General features: G+C 60.0%; 1 non-coding gene across 1 annotated transcript; it reads left to right on the forward strand.

The window, feature by feature from the left end:
* The first annotated feature begins 4,196 nt into the window (after positions 1 to 4,196).
* LOC142794173 (small subunit ribosomal RNA) lies at positions 4,197 to 6,011 on the forward strand. Its single transcript, XR_012892129.1, has one exon. It is a non-coding gene; the product is annotated as a small subunit ribosomal RNA (ribosomal RNA).
* The last annotated feature ends 1,043 nt before the right edge of the window (positions 6,012 to 7,054 follow it).

Below are 7,054 nucleotides of genomic sequence, written 5' to 3' on the forward strand. Positions count from 1 at the left end.
TCTGCCGGGGCGGGGTTTACGACGCCGACGCAAAAGTGGGAACCGCCGCTCGGATGTTGGCCGTTTTTGGCAGAGTGAGTGCTGGCACTCCGGCGACGCGAAAGAGCGCGAATGCGCCCACGAAAGTGGCGTATTTGGACGTGCGTGACGGCGACCGCTGCAGGAGTACGAAAAACCACGTCAGCCGGGGCGAGCGACACACGGCGGTCTGGGTGCTTATCGCTGCTATTATAGGGGCACCCCGGCAGACGCAGAAAAAAAAAAAAAAATTTTCGACCTTCTTTTTTGCTGGTCGAGCTCGGGTAACCCAGGTCGCAATGGGAGCCGCGCACGAAAGCGGCGTCGCGAGACGCGTTCGCGGTCGCTAGTCGCACGAGCTCGGCAACCGCGTCAGCCGGCGCGGAGTTCGGGATGCCGACGGCTAAGTGGGTACCGCTGCTCGGATGTTCGCCGTTTTTGGCCGAGTGAGTGCTGGCACTCCGGTGAAGCCAAGGAGCGCCAATTCGTGCACGATATCGGCGTCTTTCGACGTGCCCGCCGGCCACCGCCGCACGAGTACGGCAAACCGCGTCTGCCGGGGCGGGGTTCGCGACGCGTACGCAATAGTGGGAACCGTCGCTCGGATGTTCGTCGTCTTTGGCCGAGCGAGTGCTGGCACTCCGGCGAAGCGAAACGGGGCCGATTCGGGCACGATATCGGCGTATTTCGACGTGCTCGCCGGCGACCGTCGCACGAGTACGGCAAAGCGCGTCTGCCGGGGCGAGGTTTGCGACGCCGACGAAAAAGTGGGAAGCGCCGCTCGGATCTTCGCCGTTTTTGCAGGAGTGAGTGGCGGCCCTCCTGCGAGACCAAGAAGCATCGACTCGCGCACGATATCGGTGTCTTTCGACGTGCCCGCCGGCCACCGCCGCACGAGTACGGCAAACCGCGTATGCCGGGGCGGGGTTGGCGACGCCGACGCAAAAGTGGGAACCGCCACTAGGATGTTCGCCGTTTTTGGCAGAGTGAGTGCTGGCACTCCGGCGAAGCGAAAGAGCGCGAATGCGCCCACGAAAGTGGCGTGTTTGGACGTGCTTGACGACGACCACCGCAGGAAAACGAAAAACCACGTCAGCCGGGGCGAGCGACCCATGGCGGTCTGGGTGCTTATCGCTGCTATTATAGGGGCACCCCGGCAGACGCAAAAAAAAAAAAAAAATTTTTTTCGACATTCTTTTTTGCTCGTCGACCTCGGGTGACCCAGGTCGCAGTGGGAGCCGCGCACGAAAGCGGCGTCGCGAGACGGCTTCGCGGTCGCTAGTCGCACGAGCTCGGCAACCGCGTCTGCCGGGGCGGAGTTCGGGACGCCGACGGCTAAGTGGGAACCGCCGCTCGGATGTTCGCCGTTTGTGGCCGAGTGAGTGCTGGCACTCCGGCGAAGCCAAACGGGGCCGATTCCGGCACGATATCGGCGTCTTTCTACGTGCTCGCCGGCGACCGTCGCACGAGTACGGCAAAGTGCGTCTGCCGGGGCGGGGTTTGCGACGCGTACGCAATAGTGAGAACCGTCGCTCGGATGTTCGTCGTCTTTCGCCGAGCCAGTGCTGGCAATCCGGCGAAGCCGAACGGAGCCGATTCGGGCACGATATCGGCGTCTTTCCACGTGCTCGCCGGCGACCGTCGCACGAGTACGGTAAACCGCGTCAGCCGGGGCGGAGTTCGGGACGCCGATGCGAAAGTGGGAAGCGCCGCTCGGATCTTCGCCGTTTTTGGAGGAGTCAGTGGCGGCACTCCGGTGAAGCCAAGGTGCGCCAATTCGCGCACGATATCGGCGTCTTTCGACGTGCCCGCCGGCCACCGTCGCACGAGTACGGCAAACCTCGTCTGCCGGGGCGGGGTTTGCGACGCCGACGCAAAAGTGGGAACCGCCGCTCGGATGTTCGCCGTTTTTGGCAGAGTGAGTGCTGGCACTCCGGCGAAGCGAAAGAGCGCGAATGCGCCCACGAAAGTGGCGTGTTTGGACGTGCTTGACGACGACCACCGCAGGAAAACGAAAAACCACGTCAGCCGGGGCGAGCGACCCATGGCGGTCTGGGTGCTTATCGCTGCTATTATAGGGGCACCCCGGCAGACGCAAAAAAAAAAAAAAATTTTTTTCGACATTCTTTTTTGCTCGTCGACCTCGGGTGACCCAGGTCGCAGTGGGAGCCGCGCACGAAAGCGGCGTCGCGAGACGGCTTCGCGGTCGCTAGTCGCACGAGCTCGGCAACCGCGTCTGCCGGGGCGGAGTTCGGGACGCCGACGGCTAAGTGGGAACCGCCGCTCGGATGTTCGCCGTTTGTGGCCGAGTGAGTGCTGGCACTCCGGCGAAGCCAAACGGGGCCGATTCCGGCACGATATCGGCGTCTTTCTACGTGCTCGCCGGCGACCGTCGCACGAGTACGGCAAAGTGCGTCTGCCGGGGCGGGGTTTGCGACGCGTACGCAATAGTGAGAACCGTCGCTCGGATGTTCGTCGTCTTTCGCCGAGCCAGTGCTGGCACTCCGGCGAAGCCGAACGGAGCCGATTCGGGCACGATATCGGCGTCTTTCCACGTGCTCGCCGGCGACCGTCGCACGAGTACGGTAAACCGCGTCAGCCGGGGCGGAGTTCGGGACGCCGATGCGAAAGTGGGAAGCGCCGCTCGGATCTTCGCCGTTTTTGGAGGAGTCAGTGGCGGCACTCCGGTGAAGCCAAGGTGCGCCAATTCGCGCACGATATCGGCGTCTTTCGACGTGCCCGCCGGCCACCGTCGCACGAGTACGGCAAACCTCGTCTGCCGGGGCGGGGTTTGCGACGCCGACGCAAAAGTGGGAACCGCCGCTCGGATGTTCGCCGTTTTTGGCAGAGTGAGTGCTGGCACTCCGGCGAAGCGAAAGAGCGTGAATGCGCCCACGAAAGTAGCGTATTTGGACGTGCTTGACGGCGACCGCCGCAGGAGTACGAAAAACCACGTCAGCCGGGGCGAGCGACCCACGGCGGTCTGGGTGCTTATCGCTGCTATTATAGGGGCACCCCGGCAGACGCAGAAAGAAAAAAAAAATGGGGACATGGCGTGCGTCACCGTGCGGCTTCGCAGCGTTGCCGAAGTCGCCGAGCCCTTCGACTGAGCCGAACGGCGGACAGGGAACGTTGGTCGGCCGTTCTAACCTGTCGGTGCCACGCCGAGACGTCGTTAAGGAAAACCGCGTCGTGGGCCTCTACGACGCCGTCGAGTCGTTGTACGTTTGGTGTCCAGCGTGTCGGCGGCGAGTAGCGGACACGTCGTTCACGACTTCGGTCTTTCGCAGTCGACGCGAACTTGCGGAGAGTCGTGGTGCCTCACGTTTTCGGCAGAAACCGCGGCGGAATTTTCCCGTGCGTGCGCGCACGACCTCGGTGCTGTGCCGTCAGCGTAGTGTTGCACAAACTCGTGGCCTACCCAAGGTGCGGTACGTTTGCGGCCGTATCCTCGGTGGGAATTTCGTGAGTAGGGTCGCAAATTCTACGACCTCGGCGGGTTTGAGAGCGACGTAGACTTGTGGCACGCTCAACATGCCACACGTTTCGGGGCACACCCGCGGTGAAATTTTCTCGAGTACGCTCGTATTAGGGCCCAAGGAGGTCTGGGTACTTATCGCTGCTATTATGTGGGGGTTCTCGTGAGCGGCGTACGCGAAAGCGACCGGGTGTCTGATATGCGGCGGGCTTCGGCCTCGTCAAGCGTGTCCTCGGGTCTGCTCCAGGGGAATCCACGGCAGTCGTCTGCAGCCTCATCCGCTTGATGCGTTAGGGGCTGGTTGTCGGACGGTGCCGTTTTACCACGATATCGAGGTGTGTTCCGTGTCGTCCTCGGGCGATTCAGATGCGAAAGCGCCGAAGACGCGGGCGTGACCCGTCGTCTGGCGGCTTTGCAGTCTCGGCTCCGTTGCTAGTTCCGGCCGGTCCACCGACAGTGCAGCGGGCTTGGGCAACCCGCACGGCGCGACCGAGTCGATGCAACGAAAAAGAGCGAGCATGAACGTGCTTCTTGCCGCACGGCTCCCACTCGTCTTTCGGGAAGGTTGTGCCGTAGCGAGCTCGAACGCCGTCATCTCGGAGTGCAAAATAAGCGTGTTGGGGCGCCTGAAGGTGGCCTCCGCCGCACACAGACTGCGTCCGGCCCGCCGAGGGCGAGGACGGACGCGCAGTCGAACGATTACCTGGTTGATCCTGCCAGTAATCATATGCTTGTCTCAAAGATTAAGCCATGCATGTCTAAGTACATGCCGAAATAAGGCGAAACCGCGAATGGCTCATTAAATCAGTTATGGTTCCTTAGATCGTTTCTTCCTACTTGGATAACTGTGGCAATTCTAGAGCTAATACATGCAGTGAGCCTGGAGCCCTTTGGGTAACGGGTGCTTTTATTAGACCAAGATCGATCGGGTTTCGGCCCGTATTGTGTGGTGACTCTGGATAACTTTGTGCTGATCGCATGGCCACGAGCCGGCGACGTTTCTTTCAAGTGTCTGCCTTATCAACTTTCGATGGTAGGTTACTTGCTTACCATGGTTGTTACGGGTAACGGAGAATCAGGGTTCGATTCCGGAGAGGGAGCCTGAGAAACGGCTACCACATCCAAGGAAGGCAGCAGGCGCGCAAATTACCCACTCCCGGCACGGGGAGGTAGTGACGAAAAATAACAATACGGGACTCTTTTGAGGCCCCGTAATTGAAATGAGTACACTCTAAATCCTTTAACGAGGATCAATTGGAGGGCAAGTCTGGTGCCAGCAGCCGCGGTAATTCCAGCTCCAATAGCGTATACTAAAGCTGCTGCGGTTAAAAAGCTCGTAGTTGGATCTCAGTTCCAGACGAGTAGTGCATCTACCCGATGCGACGGCTCGGACTGAACATCATGCCGGTTCTTTCTTGGTGCACTTCATTGTGTGCCTCGAGATGGCCGGTGCTTTTACTTTGAAAAAATTAGAGTGCTCAACGCAGGCGAGTCGCCTGAATAAACTTGCATGGAATAATAGAACAAGACCTCGTTTCTGTTCTGTTGGTTTTTGGAATACGAGGTAATGATTAAGAGGGACGGACGGGGGCATTCGTATTGCGGCGCTAGAGGTGAAATTCTTGGACCGTCGCAAGACGAACTACTGCGAAAGCATTTGCCAAGAATGTTTTCATTGATCAAGAACGAAAGTCAGAGGTTCGAAGGCGATCAGATACCGCCCTAGTTCTGACCATAAACGATGCCAACCAGCGATCCGCCTGAGTTACTCAAATGACTCGGCGGGCAGCTTCCGGGAAACCAAAGTATTTGGGTTCCGGGGGAAGTATGGTTGCAAAGCTGAAACTTAAAGGAATTGACGGAAGGGCACCACCAGGAGTGGAGCCTGCGGCTTAATTTGACTCAACACGGGAAAACTTACCCGGCCCGGACACTGGGAGGATTGACAGATTGAGAGCTCTTTCTTGATTCGGTGGATGGTGGTGCATGGCCGTTCTTAGTTGGTGGAGCGATTTGTCTGGTTAATTCCGATAACGAACGAGACTCTAGCCTATTAAATAGGTGCGGGGTTCCCAGCACCTTACAACCTTCTTAGAGGGACAAGCGGCTCCTAGCCGCACGAAACAGAGCAATAACAGGTCTGTGATGCCCTTAGATGTCCGGGGCCGCACGCGCGCTACACTGAAGGAAGCAGCGTGTCTTTATCCCTGTCTGAAAAGACTGGGTAACCCGTGGAACTTCTTTCGTGATTGGGATAGGGGCTTGCAATTGTTCCCCTTGAACGAGGAATTCCCAGTAAGCGCGAGTCATAAGCTCACGTTGATTACGTCCCTGCCCTTTGTACACACCGCCCGTCGCTACTACCGATTGAATGATTTAGTGAGGTCTTCGGACCGATGTCCGGCGCGGCCTTTCGGTTGCGCCGGTCTGTTGGAAAGATGACCAAACTTGATCATTTAGAGGAAGTAAAAGTCGTAACAAGGTTTCCGTAGGTGAACCTGCGGAAGGATCATTAACGGATTGTGAAGGGTGAGCGCCTCAGCTGCGTCTGCGCCCGACACTTTCTGCCGCTGACCCCGTTTGGACGCGGGGTCGGCTTTTCCCCACGGGGCTGCCTGAATGTGGAGCGGCACCCCGTGACAAATTGTTGCGCCCAGCGGACGCCAACACCGCGACCTTGGACGGTCGGCCAGGTGGCGGACGCGGGTACAAACGGCGCAACGCACTCATAGGTCGGCTTTCGACCCGCCACTGCACCGTGGCTCGAAGCGCTCGAAATGCGCGACCCGACCGCTGCGGGACCGCCTAGTACTGTAAACAGGAGCGGCGGAGCGCGAACGGCGAGTCGTGGTTACGTCGGTAGAAGGCGAGGCTGCGCGTTCCCGAAACGCCAGCCGAGTGCCCTCCCGACCGTTCGAGCGTGCAAGAACGAGACCCGACAATCGCGCGGCGACTGCCAAGTACGAGAGGAACGGCACAAGCGTCGGCGGTCGGTCAAGGAACTGGCGATGTGACGGGTCCGCTGTGCACCAGTGCATACCGTCCCGCCGTCCGCGGCAAGCGCCTCCGCGTCCTCGGGTGACGGAGGCTGCCGGTCGGTTCTTGCAGGCGAGGGATCTCGCTGGCACCGGTTCGCGTTGACGCGCGGCCGGTCATGGCACGGCGATGCGACGGCCGAGGTGCGCAGTACTCGATGGAGGAACCGCACGCTCCGATGACCGTCCCGCCCTCCGCGGCGTATGCGTACCGACCGTAATGGTTGCAGCAGCGCCGGCCGGCTTTTGAATTCGCCACACGAAACACGGTGCGAGATCGCGGTTAGGGGAGCGTCGACGTTGCCAGGCGTTTTGCTTGCTGCCGAGGGAAAGGCGGCACGGCCACGTCGCGCTCGTCGCGATTAGCGGGTCTGCGCGCTTTGGGAAGGTGCCGCAACGACTTGCCGAAAGAGGAAGCACGGAAGAACGAGGGACTTGGACGTCCCGACAATTGAACGCACTTGCGGCCAGGCCCTTGCTGGCTTCGTTCTTCCGCCTCGAGTAGGCTCGTACGCGGCTCCGG

Source organism: Rhipicephalus microplus, unplaced genomic scaffold (assembly GCF_043290135.1).
Source record: "Rhipicephalus microplus isolate Deutch F79 unplaced genomic scaffold, USDA_Rmic scaffold_383, whole genome shotgun sequence".
Lineage (NCBI taxonomy): Eukaryota > Metazoa > Arthropoda > Arachnida > Ixodida > Ixodidae > Rhipicephalus > Rhipicephalus microplus.